Below are 20,270 nucleotides of genomic sequence, written 5' to 3' on the forward strand. Positions count from 1 at the left end.
TCTGTACATAGTATATGTTCCTTAGTCTGTCCGTCTGTCCGTCCCTCTGTCTGTAGTTATATTTTCGTTCATGCCTTATCCCTAAACTTCTTTGCCTTTTTCCTACTATTTTGAAAAACATTTTAAAATACTTCAAATAGCCGATCTACATCGACACGCTGTGAGCTTGTAGAACAGCTATTTGAGTTTCAAAATAGTAAAAAAAAAAAAAAAAAAGCAAAAATGCATAATAACATGGCCGATTTGAAGAATATGGTGCAGATGTTCTTCCTTGGCCTATTGGCAGTGTGCCTGCATGCTAAGTTTCGCGCCCATCGATCCAATGGTGCCGGAGATTAACTGTTCTCAGACTGACGGGCGGACGGACACTGTCAGATGAACAGGGGCAAAAAAACGTAGGCTCCGGCCTCTGCTGGAGACAATAATAATGACAAATAATAATAAAAATAAATACATACCAGGCGTACCATCATACATGTAGTGAGGATCGGGTAAGAACTTCAGACATTTTGCTTTTTTCTTAATGGATTCTTCATAACCTCTCAACTTCTCGACCTCCTGATGTTTACCTTCTCTTCCTATAATCACACGCACGCACGCACGCACGCACGCACGCACGCACGCACGCACACACACACACACACACACACACACACACACACACACACACACACACACACACACACAGTTGAGAAAACCTTATGGAGAACTCACACTGACACACAGTGTAATAACATAAACAAACACACTGTGTAGTGAAAGGTGTTAGAGTGAGACTTACTGTAGAAGAGGAGAAGACGTGCCTCTTGTCCAGAGTAGGTTGCTTGGTAGATTCTGACCAGGCAGTTAGGACAGGTCTGGTAGAAGACCACATCAGCATCGGCATTATGCTTAGACTGTACACCATCCTGTTCCTTCACTGTAACACAACAAAATCAATCAATCAATCAATCAATCAATCAATCAATCAATCAATCAATCAGTCAGTCAATCAATTGATTCAATATTTATTTTTGTGTCATGCCACCATTTTGGCCCATCCCATATGGGATTATATGACACATCACACAAAAAGAAAACAACTGACATTAACAATCCTTCCTGTTGGTATTACACCCTGCCATGATCTTATACATGCGGTGCTACATACCGGTAGATAAACATGCAGTATATATCTTATATCTTGTATCTATGTTGTAGAACTCACCGAATTCACCAACATGCAGGGTGAGAGCTGCACTCTCTCCTTTCACCACAGTGGCATCACTAGTGCGACTCATACATGCGCCATTTCTGCATGACCACACAAGCACGCACGCACGCACGCACACGCACGCACGCACACGCACACACACACACACACACACACACACACACACACACACACACACACACATAGACCATTAGTCGAACAATGAACTGAAAATGGTCATTTGAGAAAAAGAGACTAAAAGAAAGCCGATAACCAGATGAATTTGTATACCGTAACTATAACTATAGTGTTCGCCATAGTTGTACAGTGGACCCTGCCATCCACATGGCTTAACTCTGGCCTCCCTTTTTTACTCCACACTCAAAAATAGCGATAGATCTACATAACAAATCACCATGCAACACCTCGTTGAGCTTGAAGATCGTCTATTCACTGTAAGTGATTATTGAATATTATGTTGATTATGATTATCATTATCTTTCCTGACAAGATGAATTTGTTGACCTCCCTAAAGAAAAAGTATCTTCTGTTTACTTAAGAGCTGGAGGGACAGGGAGACCCCTGTTATTGAACAAACACTTTATAGCAATTATTACTATCAGAATATAGAACTAGTACCTTTTTAATTAAAACACTTATTGTTTTATCCCCAGAAAAATCACTTACAGCACGTTTAAGTGGACAAGTTACAAGTACAATACTTACAGGCCTTTGTTCATTTCATGGTAGTGAACGGTTTGCTTGTCGTCATTCATGGACAGAACAAGGTGAGAAGTGGAAATGTTGTCAATCATTTCAAGACCCGCCTCGAAATCTGCGAACGCCGCAACCAGCACCCAGTGGCCGAAGATCTGAGGGGTCACATTCATTCATGACATTTTATTTAACTCCTAGAGGCAACAGACCTCACATACAGTTAACTAACTTGGTAACACACTTGGAACAGATATAACAGACCTAGAATACAGCATAATGGAATGATAGGAGGAATCAATGCGTATACAGTTTAAGTCACTAAGTTACTAGTCTAGCTTTACTTCCTGAAAGTCAAGAAAGGAAGCTAAACATTTTGTTTGTCATTTCCGTTCAAAAGATACTTTAAAGTATATGTTAAACATATTTTGGAATTCCCACTTCCTTACCAAAAAATACTTTATACTTAATACTGCAAAGAACGAAACAGAAGTGGGGGGCATCCGCTTTACCCCCGGATCATCTTCAGAGCTTCCGTGATGAAAATTCTATGACACGCGCGGAAGCATTTAAAATTGTTGGGAGGCAACAGTCTGGCTTGCAGGACTACTATGTTACTGGTGTTCGTTCACAACAGGCCGTTTGGTTTCCGCCTAAAGCGCGGAAACAACTAGAAGAAGCGGCGTCGCTTTGATTTGTTTCCCCCCGTTTGTTTCCCCAATCCCTATTAAAAGTCGCTAAAAGTTGGACTTAAAGATGCATATATACCAAACACATTTTTCAAAAGCAAAACTACTCCGCATCGAGGAGTTTATTAGGTAGGCCCTAAAAGTATGTCCTTGAGCGCAGGGGAATATTTGGGGTTAAAACTGAATCCGGTTTGATCTTTCCGGCAAATTGTAGTCCTTTGAGTACTACAACATGACGTGTTGTGGTTTCCGCTCCAGACCGGTTACAAACCCGAAAAGTGAAGTGATCCCAGACTACTCTGTTACTATTTGATGTTAATCATCTAGGCTACAGGGTGAGCGGCGAGCGCAGCTGTCCCTCTTAGTGTCCAGAAACAATTATTAGATAGTGGAGTAAAAGTACAATATTTGGATTCGAGATGTAGTGGAGTAGAAGTAAAAGTATTTGAAAAGAAATCAAGTAAAGTACAAATACCTCAACATTGTACTTAAGTAAATGTACTTAGTTACTTCACACCACTGACTATTAGACTGTACATTAGAAGACAGCAGACAGTAGACATTAGAATACAGTACAGTAGACATGCAGACTAACCGTGTGCATCTCAGAGGCTGGCAGGGTCTGGGTCAGGGGTTCACATTCTTCTGGGGTGGGCTCTGCTCTGCAGCTAGTAGTTACTGTTCAGGAAACAGAAACAATAATGTGTATTCCAATGTAGTTATTATATGGTCACAAGCTCATGTTAATACACATACAGTTGGTTAAATATTTATAAAACGCATCAGACAGAATTAACCACTTTTAACCTGGCATTTGGGAAATGTCAATTTAGTCTCCGCCCACACACTTTTTTTTAATGAAAGGAAAGGAATCTCTGTACACCAGTAAGACTCCCTAATCGGGAGATAAGCGACCGTAGGTGGCTTATCTCCACAAATAGGGCAAAAATGTGTTTTTCCAAAATCTTCCTGATCCATGTTGATGACATGAGTGTAGACATGCTGTGTAGTGATATTCGTGATTTTAGGGCAAAAACTGTAGGAGCAGTGTCCAAAAATGTGTTTTAAAAATCGGCCTGAAGGTGGCGCTAGAATAGGGCCATGTGAGAAATGAGGGGTGGGGTGTCCGCGTTGCCTTGGCGGACGAATAGGTACCGGCCCCGGCTCTCCCGGACGCTCCTAGGCCGAGTTAGGGCATTTTATGTGCGCTGCAGTGGCAGGGGGTCCTCCACTGGGGGCGCCACCACTTTTGCATCCGTTCTGGAGCACCAGGAGTCAGTGGTCCCCGGGAATTCCCCGTGAGCAGCCCCGTTGGGGTGGTCATTTGGTCATTTTTGCACATTAGGTCATTTTTTACATCTGGGGGTCCCCCAGGGACCTGGGGATCCCTGGGGCTCCGGGGGTCCTTGGAGGTTGTAGTTTGGCAGTCAAGGAGTGTGTGTGCAAAATTTGGCATGGATGGGGGCAACGGTTGTGGAGATATGAGCAGGGCAAAAGTGTGACGGACTGACTGACTGACTCACTCACTCACAGACAGCCGGTGGAGGTTTTGGTAGTAAAACATTTGGGGCAGAGGTTATTCCTTGGCCTACTGGGAGTGTGCGTGCAAAAGTTGTGTGCAGATCGGTCCAAAGGTAAAAAAATAAATACATACCAGGCTTCCCATCATACATGTAGTGAGGATCGGGTAAGAACTTCAGACATTCTGCTTGTTTCTTAATGGATTCTTCATAACTTTTCAACTTCTCAACCTCCATATGTTTGCCTTTTCTTCCTACAAACGTGGGCACGCACACACGGAGACACACACACACACACACACACACACACACACACACACACACACACACACACACACACACACACACACACACACACACACACACACACACACAGTTGAAGAAGTATATTGTTAAACCTTATGGAGAGCAAAAATGTGCTCACTGTACAGTCAGACAAATGTGTAAGAAATAAACAAACGCTCTCTCTACAGACAAACACACTGTGTAGTGAAAGGTGTTAGAGTGAGACTTACTGTAGAAGAGGAGAAGTCGTGCCTCTTGTCCAGAGTAGGTTGCTTGGTAGATTCTGACCAGGCAGTTAGGACAGGTCTGGTAGAAGACCACATCAGCATCGGCATTATGCTTAGACTGTACACCATCCTGTTCCTTCACTGTAACACACATACACACACACACACACACACACACACACACACACACACACACACACACACACACACACGCACACACACACACACACACACACACACACACACACACACACACACACACACACACACACACACACACATGAATGCACGCAAGCACACATGCATGTACACAAACACTTCTATGCAAAGCAATAACTCTGTATCTTATGCTCTCATCTCTTAAATTATTATTGATTGAATGAATAAATGAATGAACTAATAAAGACAAAATTTTGGCCCGCCCCATATGGGATTGTTACACATTACACAAAAAGAAAACAACTGACATTAACAATCCTTTCTGTTGGTATTACCGGTACATACTGCTTTGTACTGTATACATACAGTACCTGAACTCCAACTTGTGAAGTTACGTGGTTTGTCTCCACATTAGTGGTCAAAAACCTCCTAACTCCACTTGAGCTGTATTTGGATAAAGTGACGATAACCTAACGACACATTCAAGTATTCGACAATGTATAAAGTCACCATACTGACTTTGAGGAGGCATTATTGTGTTTGTAGTGTAGTATGTGTTTTCTTTTTTTTCCTCGGAAAAGTTCATATGTTGGACATGGTTTCTGCCTGACAGCAGAGTTTGCTTATATCTTCTATCTATAGTGTGCAACTCACCGAATTCACCAACATGCAGGGTGAGAGCTGCACTCTCTCCTTTCACCACAGTGGCATCACTAGAGCGACTCACACATGCGCCATTTCTGCATGACAACATAATCAAATATGTATAGTCAAACAGTCAGCTGAAAACCTAGAACAGTGATGTCTGTATTTGGTCATTTAAGAAAGAAAGACTAAAAAAGGAGTGGATGCAAGTACTTACGTGTCTTGGTTCATTTCATGGTAGTGAACGGTTTGCTTGTCCCCGTTCAGGGACAGATCGACGTGAGAAGTGGAAATGTTGCCAATCATTTCAAGACCCGCCTCGAAATCTGCGAACGCCGCAACCAGCACCCAGTGGCCGTAGATCTGAGGGGTCACATTCATGACATTTTATTTAACCAGTAAGACGCCTCAGGGCGACAAAATTGTGAGCTGGAGGTCGGCTATTTTCCGTACTTGATACCACACTGAACTATAATCAAGTCAATACTGGTGATGTGGCGTAACGGCATGTTCTTTCAACATAAGATGCTGCATTCAAGTTCAGGAGAGTTTGGTCAAGTGCAATTCTCTTGAATGCTGCCTTCAGGTATGGCATGGAAAGAGGGAATTTGTATTTCTTTCACCATAGTAAGAACTCCACTCATGGTCTGGGAGAGGGCACATTTTACAGACGGGTAAAAGAGCAGGGGCTCAAGCCCCCTTTGATGTCTATGTGTGCAGTTGCAGTAGACATTAGACTGTAGGCATCAGACAGTGGACATTAGAAGACAGTGGACATTAGAAGACACTCAAGACAGTAGACATTAGAATACAGTAGACATTAGAAGACAGTAGACATTGGAAGACAGTAGACATTGGAAGACAGTAGACATAAGAAGACAGTAGACATAGACATTAGAATACAGTAGACATTGGAAGACAGTAGACATAAGAAGACAGTAGACATTAGAAGACAGTAGACATTAGAAGACAGTAGACATTAGAAGACAGTAGACATTAGAAGACAATGGACATTAGAAGATGTTACAAAGTATAGCCAGGGTAAGCATTGCACAGAATAGTAAATATGAGACTAACCTTGTTTATCTCAGAGGCTGGCAGAGTCTTGGTCAGGGGCTCACATTGTTCTGGGGTGGGTTGTGCTCTGCAGCTCAGAGCCAGGGCGAGCAGTGGAATCAGTTTGTACAGAGCACACATGGTGGAAGTGACGCTGGTGTTCTGGAACCGTGGAGATGAGAGTTGAGTCTGGCTGACGAGAGCGCCTGCTGGTCTTTATAAAGACCCCCCTGCCTTCATTGGTACAGTATGGCTGATTTTTGGACTCCAAAGTTCAAAGTGCCCGGATGCGTGATTGTTTATGTAATAAGACAGACACACGTGCAAAAGAGGGCTTTTGCGTGCTTGAGCACCTGCCCCTTTTCCTCTTTTTCCCTCCTTTTTTGTGCCTTCCCAACACACGTGGCCCATATCAAGAAGACCATTTTGACATTTTGTACTTTTGCTCAGTTATAATGATTCAATCATAAATAACTTGAGCTGGCTGCTATCTGTCAGTTTCACTTTTCACCTAATGAAGTAATGCATACCCCACTACACAAGTGTGTGTGTGAATGACTGATTGATATACACCCTCCATCCATAAATCCTTGCTTTAATAATATCATACACAGACAAATGTGTCCATGGCAGGACTTGGCCTCATCTGTGGCAAATTCTACATTATAGTTTTTACACACCATTACAATGTTCTTATTTACAGTAGACTTTAATTACTGACTGTCAAGTCTCCCGGTTTTATTCATAATAATATGACACTGATTCACAAAAACACTATGGCACATTATAGGAGTCCACTAGGACAGCGGTTCTCAGACATTTTATTTCCAAGGACCCCCATAACTGGTTATTTTCCTGGTAGTGAATGGTCGTAAGGGTCCTCCATTTGGTTATATTTGTACACTTTCAGAGTTAGATAACTGAAATGGCTCTAGCTCTTTGTGGTTTTCCACTCATTTTGTATGTCTGTGGCAACATTTTAATTTTGACAAAAATGTCCACCACAAGCCAACATGGCGATGACCCAGATGATGATGAGATCTGCTATCTTCGGTGCTTAACACAGTGTGTGTTAGGACAGTACGACATGATGAGGTCAGGAATTACAGTAAGTGGAGCTGAGTTCCGCAAGCATATCACTGAAGTGCCAATAATCAAGGAAAAGCCACCATCGAGTGTAATATTGTGATTATACAACCGTTACCAACAACATAAAACATGTACACATCTATTCATATTGTGGGGCATTAATTCCCTCTCAAAATGACAACCTTTCTGCAAGTTTTATCTCCTGGAAATACAGTATATGTGGAGACTTTACTCAGCCAGCCCAGTCAGCGCTGGACAACTTCTCCCAAACTATACACACAAAACTCATTGAAATTACGACATTTGGTAATTTGAAAAATATAATACTAATGTCAGATTTAGCTGCTCCATCTGATCAGCCCCGCTGATTTTTATATTTGGATTAGTTTCATTTGAAGGCCGGCTACACCAAGCCTTTTTACGCGCGTCAGTGCATATGCGGGCGTGCGCATGTATGCGCGTTTGGAAAGATCCAATGTACGGTATATCAATTCAGCCGGCTACACCAGGCTCACGGATAGCGCGAACCATGAATACGCATTCCCTAAAAATAGGATCGGTACGCATTCCCTAAAAATAGGATCGGTTCTATTTTTTACGCACGCGTATGTGTTTTGTATAAAGACTATCTGGTCTCCCGCACATACGGTATAGGGCGGCATAGCTCAGGGGTAGAGAAACCGTTCCCGTAGGGATCCCAGTTCGAATCCGGGCTCCCCCTGAGTTAATGTCGAAGAGTCCTTGGGCAAGACTCTGAACCCCTAATTGTTCCCGGTGAGCAGGTTGGTGCCTTGCATGGTTTCCTCCGCCACCGGTGTATGAATGTGTGTGTGAATGTAATGCACAATCTATGTAAAGCGCTTTGGATAAAAGCGCTATATAAATGCACTATTTACCATTTTACTCCCTCCTTGGTGTAGCCAGGGGCTTTTCGCACACGCACAGACAGCCAACGCATACGCGCACGTTTTCTGGTGTAGCCCGGCCGTGAGAGCGGCTAGGTGTGCTCATTGGAGCACAGCTAGAGAGTCTTTCAACCAATCAGATTGCTTGGTTGTATAATGGCTATGTTGTTACATGAGGTAGCCTAACGTAAACATAGTATCACAGTGGTGAAGTGTCACACATGTGAGCCAGCCTTGCATCACAGCCTACACCAACACACACACTCGCTCGTGCTCACAAACACAGTCACACAGGGACACGCAGAGAGGGGCAGGGGTGACATTTCTAAAAGTGCACTTTTTTCTGGATCTTTTATTTATTTCATTTGCCATGTATAGCCCCAAAATTGCAGATTTACGAGCTTGTAGATCTGCTATTTTCGGTACTCAAATAAATACACTCTGTCTATGTCTTTAACTGGATACTACGTATCTTTAGGATAAGATGGCCGACCAAAATCAAGAGTGAAGAACTATGGCTGAGAGGAAGACAGGAACCAGTAGAAAAACAGATCCTGAGTCGCAAGTGGGGATGGAGAGGCCACACTTTGAGGAAACCGGCAACCAGCATTACACGCCAGGCCCTAGCTGACTTGGAACCCCCAGGGGAAGAGGAAGAGAGGGCGGTCCAAGAACACCTGGAGGCGGGACACTGAGGCGGAGCTGAAGAGACAGGGAAGCAGCTGGGCCGAGGCAGAAAGGACAGCCCAAAGCCGTGTTGGATGGAGCAGAGTCATATAATATATGGCCTACGCTCCACTGGGAGCGATGGGCCTAAGTGAGAACAATATGTATTTACTGGAGATGCGGCGTGCGGCATGGATTTAGACAGAGAGTAATTCTTTCAACATAAAATGCTGCGTTCAAGTTCAGGAGAATTTGGACATGGGAATTCTCTGATCTACATAGCCGATAGCCGATCTACAAGCAGCACCAACGTTGTGTGCTTGTAGATTGGCTATTTTCACTATTTTGAATCATTTTTTAAAATTATGAATGAAAATTATCATGGTCTGGAGAGGGCACTTTTTAACAGGCGGGTAAAAGGGCACAGCCTCGAGCCCCCTTTGATGTTTACTGTACATGTGCATGTGCCAAACTTTACTTTGCAGTACGTTGTAGTGTGTACAGTAAGTGTTTCTCAACTCAATGTACAGCACTGGATAAGGCTGGAGCTCATATGGATCCCTGTTCACAATGAACTCATAGGTACAGTTCATCGGGAGCTGGTACATGACGTAATGTAAACATATTATGAGTGGAGTTATGGAAGCGTACCACACGTGTGCCAGCCTTACATCACACACACACACACACACACACACATGTAGTAGCAGAGTGACTCACTGCCTCAGCCTGATGGCCTCAAATATCTGGTATCTCCCTCGTCCATAGGGTTATCCCTTTGGATCAATGGTTAAGATATTGGACTTCCACGTGGGAGACCCGGGTTCGAATCTCGGGCGTTACACACACAGACATGCCCATGGCACATGTGTCCCCCCCCCACACACACACACACACACACACACACACACACACACACACACACACACATAAGTAAGTTGTCAGGAGTAGCTTGTTCCATTGGCTGAGGAAGAGGGTGTCTATCACCTTTTCAATGGTGCCGTAGACCCCTCCCATGGGGTCTACGGTACCATGGATTGCAGCTCCCCGTACTTAACGCATAAGAATTGTCTCCGCCAGGAGAACAAGGTACGTAGTTGCACAACTCGTACTGTAGCCTCGATGCAATGTGACCGTGTCAACCAGATGCCAGTGTCATATTAGTCTCTACTCTACTAGTATTGTGGTTGTAAGTCAACACTGAAACACGTATTCAGCACAACTTGCTCAAGATGGATTGCTCAACAGGATCTTATTTCTGAATTTCAATCTGACACTTCCCCTTTCTTAAATGTATTCACCACAGCAAGGAGGAGGAGAGCAACATATTTGACAGCGGTTTAATAGAATTACATTTCAATGGCTTATTGAAATGGTAATTGATTAGATTTGTACAGTTACCTTGGTTATCAAGGAGATAACTTATGAGAGACACAGTAGTTGTAAAACAGGAAGGTTGTGGTTGTGGTTTACACACTAAAACACATGCATGCACGTTAGGACCAGTGCTCTTGAGCAAGACACTGGCCTTGTAACTGGAGCTGTGTCAGTGCATTACATTTTGTATAACACAGTTCTATTGTGAAAATAGCAGATCTACATGCTCACAACGCCTCGCGCTGCGAGGCGTTGTGAGCATGTAGATCGGCTATTTTCACAATGTCTGAAAAAAAAACTAGTTTTGTCCGTTTTTTTACACAGGTTTCTTGGGCTGGATATGGCAGCCTGGAACGGTTGTTCACGTGCAGCTAAACTTGGCATGTTAGTAAACGCGCCACAATTAACAATAATGCATTGCACCTGTGCAGCTGACCTGCGGAACCTGGGAATATACCATTCTGTCAAGCTGGGGAGAATACAAGTGTAGAGAATATAATTATAATACCTTGTTAAAGTGACCATTTTGTAACATTTTGCATTTGTAGTTATTTCACTGTAATTTAACAACATAATAACCAGTGCAGACAAAGAGACATTTATGGATTTATATTTAAAAGTAACTTTTATTTTCCCCCCTGGACCCAGAGTATGGCAGCTGCATACCCCTGCCATACCCAATTGACGCCCCTGAGCTGTGTGCTATACACAGAGGTTGCACATCACTGCTAAAGGTTAACATGGTTTAAATACAGAAGACACATTAGCCCATGGGGATCAATCATTTTATAACTTAACATGGCAAAATAGGCAATCATATCGAGATTAAAGCGCCATTCCGGGCACCATGGGAACGCGTCATCATTTCAACATATAGCATCTGTTCGACGGCACATCTTTTCGTCGCTGGTGAATGTTAACCTGGTGAAATGCTAACCTGCCGACGCTGGTGAATGCTAACCTGGTGAATGTTAACTACTAATGTTGTATGCCAAAACCTAACCCTAACCTCAGTAAAATTATGCCTAAACCTAACCCTAAAACCTAACCCTAACCATTAGTCGAAATGATGTGCCGTCGAAAAAGGGAGATTTCCCCGGCACCATAACTATAAAGATACTGTAACTATATATCGTTCACCATTGTATTTCTTTTTTTATAGTCGGTACTGCCATCCACTTGACAATCTTTAAAACTATACGTTGATAGTTTTAGTTAAAGTGCTCTGTGTGAATGGCCCTATTATGTGGAAACTCTTAACTTGAGAGGTTTGTGTCAGGGTAATTAGTATTCCAAAGAAACATCCTATTTTACAGAAAGAGGGAAGAGGTGTAATAACAGTATACAGACGAGTTCACAGCAGAAAGATAAGAAAGACGTTACCATCAAGAGGAGACACCAGGAGGAAAACACAGAAAAAGAGGTACAACACATGACTTTTTATGTATAGATATAACACATTTAATCAATGAAAGGAATCTGTTAAATGGATGATTCCCTTTACCCAAAATCTAAATGTTGTTGTCAGATTTGTAAAACAAATAAATTGCACATTCATACAAATAGAAAGATTGCTTAATAGGAAACATTTGTTATATTATCTTGCTGCTTTAGTCATTTAACCACTTAACCAAAAATTATGTTTTTTTTTTGGCAATAACATTTCCCAAAATGGGACACTGGGCTTAAAGTGTTTAAGATGACTGAAAAACGTGTAAAGGTGACTTTATATTATGTATTTTATGTCCAAGTTACTGTCTGACTCTGATAGAGTACGGGTGTAAGCATGCTAGATTGTCCCAACAGAACAATGTAACCTGCAGTGATGGGAAAAGTACTCACATGTTTTACTTAAACAACTTTGCTTTTTTACAACAAGGGTTCATATTTTAGATTGTAATCAGAGAAAAGAAAAAGTGAGTGTTAAAATGTTTTCATTTGCTTCGTTCTATTGTTTTATCGCGTTTACCGTGCTAAAATGTGGGGCAAAAAAAAAGTGGCTAAATTATGTATTTTTAGACACAATAAGCCAGCAGTTTCTTTATTGCTATTTACAGTAACACTTCTAGCCCCCATAAGTCACATCCAACCATGAAAGGTTGTGTTGTATCTTGAATGGGCTTATTCTGTGTAAAATGACATTTAGCCACTTGTACGCATGCCCCCAACCCCTGAAATAAGAATCTCTAAAACAATAGAAAGAAGTAAATGAAATTATTTTAACACTCATCTTTTATATTATTTAATTACAATCTAAAATATGAACCCTTGTTGTAAAAAACTAAAGTTGTCCTTTAAGTAGAAGTATCAATACTGCAATATAGAAAATATGTAACTCTGTACAAGTGAAAGTCCAGAATTCCAAATGTACTTGAGTAAAAGTAAGAAAGTACTGGCATCAAAATGTACTTAAAGTACTAAAAGTAAAAGTACAACATGTTTGAAAATAGCCTAAGTATAGGGCTAAAGTGGTTAATGTGTAGTTTATAATATTATAATTTACATCTGCAAAGTAACTATAACTAAAGTTTTCAAATAAATGTAGAGTAAAAGTACAATATTTGGATCCGAGATGTAGTGGAGTAGAAGTAAAAGTATTGGAAATTGGAAATACTCAAGTAAAGTAAAATACCTCAAAATGTGACTTAAAGGAGTAGTTCACCCCCCAAATGATTTTTTTCTATTGATTACTCATGCCATGGAGAGTAGAGTTCGATAATATTTTTAGTTTTTTGTCACATTCCTAAGACAAAAATTTGATTTGAGTAAATTTACCCCCATTGATTCCGGATGGGGGCCCGTTTCGAAACGGGTCCCCATCCGGAACGAATGGGGGTAAATTTATTGTTATCACATTTCTGTCTTAAGGCTCTTTTCCACCGGCAGCGATAACGATGACGATAACGATTTTAAAAAGTGGGTTTTCAATTGAAGTGGATCGGCAGCATCCACCCAACACCGATAAAGACAACGATAGCCGACAACTACATCGTTAGGATCAACAACGATGTGGTTAAGATCACAATGATATGGAACTGGGTCTCTGACAAACAGCTGGAGGTGCGCTCTGCGCGAGCGGCTGTTAATTGGCGCCTCTTCACATTGATGTCCGATAACTTTATCGGACATTAATGTGAAGGCATAATTATCGCTGTGATATTTTATGGCTATCGTCATCGTTATCGCTGCCGGTGGAAAAGGGCCTTTAGGAATGCGACAAAAAAATACAAATATTATTGAACTCTAGTCTCCATGGCGTGACTAATCAATAGAAAAAAAGTCATTTTGGGGGTGAACTACTCCTTTAAGTACAGTACTTAAGTAAATGTACCTGGTTACTTTACACCACTGGTAACCTGTATACAATCCTGTACATTTATTTAAATGTAATATTTGTCTGATTTGTGAAAGGAACAGAACAGTGTGCTGTGACGACTGTTCAAGGCAGTGCTGTAGTTGAGACATCAGTACTGAGAGGATGTTGGCCGTCATCTGGATGACGCTGCTCTTCTCTGTGATGGGCGGCTCCCAGGGAGATGGAGGAGGTAGCTTCCTTTAGTATTTATTTTGTGATTACTGTAACCTTTTACTGTGTATTTTGCTGGTGTCAAGATTGTATTTGTGCATGTGTGGTACTAGCGCATGCCACATAATTATTAACTACATAGACTAAAACCTCTCATGAGATTTGGTTATTTTCTGAGCTACACAAAATAGGTACTTGTTGATAAAACATTTTATCAAGTCAGCAATTGTTGAGACAAACGGAGTTGGAGACACACTTATCTATAACTATTACACACTAAACAGAAATAAAAAAGACAATAATATTATATTTCTTTATGATTTTAAACAGGTACGACAATAATATTATATTTCTTCTTTATGATTTTAAACAGGTACAAGTTGCAGATGGTGCATCAACTTCAGTGAAGATCTCATAACATCTGAGGCTGGACTCTGTGTTGTTATCCCGTGTTCTTTCACTCATGATGCTAGGTTCAATGTCACATCTGCAATGTGGTCTAAATGTGAATATAGACTTTGTGAGCCTAGTGACATAATATTCCACTCCGAGAACGCCACGAAAGCTCAGGTTCCGTTCCGAGGACGAGTGGCCCTGCTGGAGCCGGACATCACCCAGGGGAACTGCAGCATCAGCATCAATTACCTCCAGGAGTCTGACAATGGATCATATCACTTTAGAGTTGGAGTTCGATCAATACGTAAACATAATGATGGCTATAGCTTCTTTCCTCCAAAGACTGTCACAGTTACAGGTATGAAGTAACATTCATTATACAGGAGGATGATCCCATTTCTGTTGTTTGATACCACATCAAATGAAAACAAAAAAGTGTTTAGTCTCTCCCACCTGTCTTTACTAAATAACTGGTAAATTACTAAATGCTGTTATAATGAATAACAGCATGAATAATGCCATGTCTCTTTAGTTGAGTTGAGTTATCAGAATGTGTGTGTGTTTTTTCTTTTATTTTTTGTCTCTCTATGTTTTGCTGTGTCCCTGCAGGTCTGAGACAGAGACCCGTGGTGATCGTTCCTGCTGCTGTGACAGCGGGTCACCAGACCACCCTGACCTGCACCGCCCCAGGACTCTGCTCTGGAACCCCTCCCAGCATCAGCTGGACATGGACCAAGGCAGGAGGACGCCACAGTGTCCCTCTAAACCTCACAAACAACCTCACCGTTTTCACCTCAGAGAATCCTGCTGGAGTCGGCCAGAGACACAGCTCCACACTGACCTTCAGCCCTTCCCCTGAACACCACGGCACTGAGGTCACATGTCAGGTGACCTTCAAGGGAAACGTCACCACGGCGGAGACCGTGACCCTCAATGTTACCTGTGAGTATTAGGTTACATCCTCTCTGATTTACACTCTCTACTTTTCCATTTACAACCTTTTCTTCAGAATCATTTTAACTCTCAAAAGTTTAAAAATAATACCGTACTGTAGTGACTGTTTTATATAAGAATTTGGTAAAGTACTCACAATAAAATGCAAATCATCCACATTTGCTGGCCTTTCAGACACATTTAAATCAAAATGTACATATGTAAAATTACTTCATACGCCCATTTAATTATCAATTTGTTTCAAAGACCTGAAGATGCCCAGAATCAGTGGTAGTACCACAGTGTTAGAAGGTGGCACCTTGAATCTGACCTGTGATGCAGAAAGCAACCCTCCCGCCACCACTGTCATGTGGAAGCTACTTGACACCAAACTGACGGAAGACACTCAGAGAGCCACTCTGGTCATTCCCAAGGTGACCAGAGTGCATTCTGGGAGGTACAGCTGTACGGCACAACATCTCAACAAGACTCTGACCACGTTTACTGATGTATCTGTGATGAGTAAGTACACTGCACTGATCAGCATTGAGAGAACATTTTATTTCACATTGTACAGTATACACATTATTCTTTAATGTGATTTTATAGCGTGACTTTTCTTGTTTGCCCTCCAGCCTTTCCAAAGATCCTGGGTGGATCTGAATGCATTCTCCAGTTGGGAACCCTGACGTGTGTGTGCGTGAGCCAGGGGATCCCCTTACCTACAATCACATGGCCACTGTTGAAGAACAGAGGCGTGTATTCTGTCGCCATCGCAGTGCTCAACTCCACCATCAACAGCACCGTCTCGGTCTCCCTGACCACTGAAGACCACGACAACACTTCTGTTCAGTGTTTCAGCACAAACTATATGAGAACAGTAAACAAGACGCTGATCATAACCAGAAAAGATGGAGGTAAACTCATACCGTGCATTTAAAACACATCGACCTTATTTTGGAGCTTTTAGGCTCTAGACACGTAATTCAAAGCCTATAATAAATGTCATCCTTTGAGACCATCTAATAGAATGTGTTATGATGGAGAACGATATTCCAACAATGTCTCCCTCTTCCCTCTAGTTCAAAACAAAGGATTCTTCAGTTTTCTTGCAGTAGTGAAGATAATCGTTGTAGCTCTGATGGGTGTTGCTCTGTTTATTTGCTGTTTGGCGAGGACATTTCACAGGTACAGTGTTACATTCTCTTTTCAACAGCTGTCAGCATGTTCTCTTTTCATGTTTGTAAGAATAGCATGTTTAAACTTTCATTTCTGTTAAGAAATTCACTTTAAACATTATTATTATTATTATGTCTCTCAAAATCTACTCAGAAGTCTACTCAGATGCAGAGAGAAGAATTCCAGAGACCAGGCCCAGAGTGTGCAGATGGTCATTTGTCAAAACCAGCAGGTGTGTGTTGTTTCTACTAACTAGATCAGTGGTTCTCAACCTGGGGGTCGGGACCCCCAGGGGGGTCCCCAAAGGACTTTTTGATACCTGTAAAATGACTAATTAAACATTGGCCAAATTGTCAAACATTAGAGGCAGAAATTGTGAAAATAGCTGATCTACATGCTCACAACGCCTCGCGTTGAGCATGTAGATCTGCTATTTTCACAATAGAACCGTGTTATACAAAATGTAATGCCTCAACTATAGGTAATATCTTAAGCTTCAAAATCTGAAAATTCTTAAGCTTCAAAAACACAGCTTTTCATGTATGCTTTTAATTCTTAAGCTTCAAACATTGAAAACACATAGCTTTTTAATGAAGAACTGTGTGTGTGGAAAATAAACTGTCTGTTATTATTACTGACTCACTTGTTTATATCAATTCCACATTGCAGGCAGGAGGAGGACAAGGATTAGGTGACGAGGACTAGAGCCATCGTTGAGAGGTTGTGGAACACACACTCACAGGGCAGAAATGCACTTCCCCGGAAGCATTTGCCATGGTTTTGAGCTTGTATATATGCTATAAACAATGCATGAGGCCTGTATTGATCTCAGTCAGAACATAAGGAGTAAGAGCCTGTTTCACAAAGGTGAAAAGTAGAGTAGTGTACTCAAGTACTTAAAGGTGTAGTTCACCCCCCCAAAAAGACGTATTTTCTATAAATTACACAGCCCACGAAGCCTTGAGTTCTTGGATACCTTTGTTTTTTTGTCGCATTCATAAGCCAATGATTTGATGACCGGCGGAGTCTCTGACTCAGTGGAGATTATTTGAGACTTTTTTGGGGGGTGAACTACACCTTTAAGTAGCTACCAGTGAGATGTTGAAGAGGGATGTTGGGTGGAGACGGAGGAAATAATTGAGATAATAAGTGAGTGAGTTAAATTGAGAATGCTTCATGCTGTCAGCTTGTGCTTGCATTGCTTAGTTGAAGTGATTGTTTGAGTTTAAAGCTGTGATTGTTACTTCATAAATAACATGTTATTTCAACCAATCTGTATGGTAGAGTAATGTTAAAGCGGTGGTGCCATCATTTTGTATTTCTTCTGTTTTGTATGAGTCTGTGGAGTTAACATTACTCTAATAGACCCCCAGGTGTGGTTATAATATGCAAATATGTCTTCCCTGTGTATTTTTGGTTACTTCCTGAAAGCTGAAAGCCGGGATCATGGCACCCCATCTTTAATATAATATGTAGTTCTGCAGTGGTTGGAGGTGGTCCCCCACTCCTCCATTGAGACGTTAGGTCACATGATCTCCCCTGGTCCAGTGAGGATTGCCTCTTGACTGACAGGTAGAAATGTGGTCTCATGTGGGAGACCTGGGATTGAATTCATGAAAGTATAGGCTAGCTGCTAGACATTGAACTTGATTTTCGGTTGCTTACAAAGAGCTGAAATGATTTGATGTTTTCAAACTCTTGACAGGGACCGGGTTATGTGAAATTTTAGTTTTAATGCAAACATATTATGTTTAGTTTTTGAAATGAATTGATACTTTTATCAGCTGTACTGTATCTGTCTTATTTGAGCAACTCCATTATTACAACTATATGTTATTAATTACCACGATAAATGAATGACTGCTAAGCATTTAGAAAATGTATAGTTCTATCCAGTTTCATTCAACATGTGTGGTCTCATAAAAAAACAATATGTAAATTAATAAATTGTGTCACATTGTACTCAGTACTAACTGTGTATCTCTCTGGAAACAAAATAACTTGAGAATGAACGGGTGACTCTAGTCTTTTCATTGGGAATGATCAGTGGGCTCAATCAATCAATCAATCAATCAATCAATCAATCAATCAATCAATCACTACCGAAAGTAGAAGTATACTCATCATGCAGAATATCCTATTTCACAAGTTTTCAAATGTAATCGATTCATTAAAATATTTTGAAAATTTGAAAAAGAGAGCGTTGTGAGCTTGTAGATTGTCTATTTTCAAAGAGACAATGTTTAAATAGGGACGAAGTGGTTCATGTATGTTATGTTGTAATAATAATAATGATTGTGTTTGTGCATGTGCCTGTGTTGTATGTATTACTGTATCTTTGATTTACTCTCTCTACCCAAAAAGACATACAGTCATACACAGATAAATATAAAATATCTTTCAAATTTATTTAAAAAAGAAAATAAAAAAATACATTGATGTTGTCATGACATATCCTGTGCACGTGACCCTGGATGATCATCCAGGGCATCTGATTGGTAGACTGCTTCCTCTGATGTCACTGTGGGTTCATAGTTGAAGGTCAGTAGATCTCTGTCTGTAACAGAGGGAGGTCAGAGGTAAACAGGGGCGTGCAGAGAATGTTAGAGAGGCAGGGGCTGACATTTCTAAAAGGGCCTTTTGGTGAAAATATCAAAAATAGCAGACCTCCAAGCTCACAACGCGAGGTCGGCTATTTTCGATGCTTGATTTCTACACAGAGAGGGAAATTCCTCCAACATAAGATGCTGCATTCAATTCAAGTTCAGGAGAGTTTGGACAAGGGGATTCTCTTGAATGCTGCCGTCAGGTATGGCATGGAAAGAGGACATTTGTATTTCTTTCACCATAGTAAAAACTGCATTCCTGGTCTGGAGAGGGCACTTTTTATAGAAGGATAAAAGGGCACTTCATGTGTGCACATGCCTGGTTATAAATATATTGTAGGCTATAATATGTCACATAGAGCTCAGACATAGCCTACAGTATGTTACAATAATATTATGTCAGCTCATGTTCAAATTATGTTACAATATGTGTGTGATCTGACTCCTGTACAGCGACAGTATGAGACAAATATTCTGTACATTTCAACAGTTCTCACATTACAAAGTACAATGTCACCTGTACAGTAGTTCAGATATACAAAGCGGTGTCATTTGTCGTGTGCGTGCGTGTGTGCGTGCGTGCGTGCGTGCGTGCGTGCGTGCGTGTGTGTGGTTTTGTTGGTGTGGCTTTTAACTTAAATAAATTCTTAGTTTTTGAACATCAGGTTGTCTTGACTCCTTTTAGAGTTAGACCAACTTGGGGTCATAACAGTTACATTCTGGTTCTATAATTATGCATTTAAGTGTATGAATGTCATTTGTCTTGTGGTTACAACAGATGTAGTGGTTGTGGCTTTACCGTATACAGCGGACCGGTCACATGATCTGCTGAACAGCCAATCCCAACAGGACACTTGCAGTCAAGAGACCAATCCCTGAAGTCTAAAGAAGAGGTGGACACAAGATTAACGGTCAGAGTACATTAGGTTACTAGCATTGTCTTTTCCACTTTGAAATGAAATGAATTCAAACTAGAAGCAGTGCTCTTCCGAGCACAGGTCTCCACCAGGCTGTGCATCCTGGTGGTGCTACTGTATAATAGGCCAATGTAAAAAGGGTGGCATATGTTCTTCACCTTAGATCTTTCATGGCAATCGGACGCTGCA

At 41.3% G+C, this 20,270-nt stretch overlaps 1 long non-coding RNA gene across 1 annotated transcript; it reads right to left on the minus strand.

Annotated features, from left to right (window-relative positions):
* Positions 1–18,945: 18,945 nt before the first annotated feature.
* Positions 18,946–20,048, minus strand: LOC308304905. The gene is made up of 2 exons (XR_013963075.1): positions 19,964–20,048; positions 18,946–19,115 (listed from the first exon to the last, which is right to left on the minus strand). It is a non-coding gene; the product is annotated as an uncharacterized lncRNA (long non-coding RNA).
* Positions 20,049–20,270: the final 222 nt, after the last annotated feature.

This window comes from Nannobrachium achirus, assembly GCF_963921795.1.
Source record: "Nannobrachium achirus genome assembly, chromosome: 2".
Lineage (NCBI taxonomy): Eukaryota > Metazoa > Chordata > Actinopteri > Myctophiformes > Myctophidae > Nannobrachium > Nannobrachium achirus.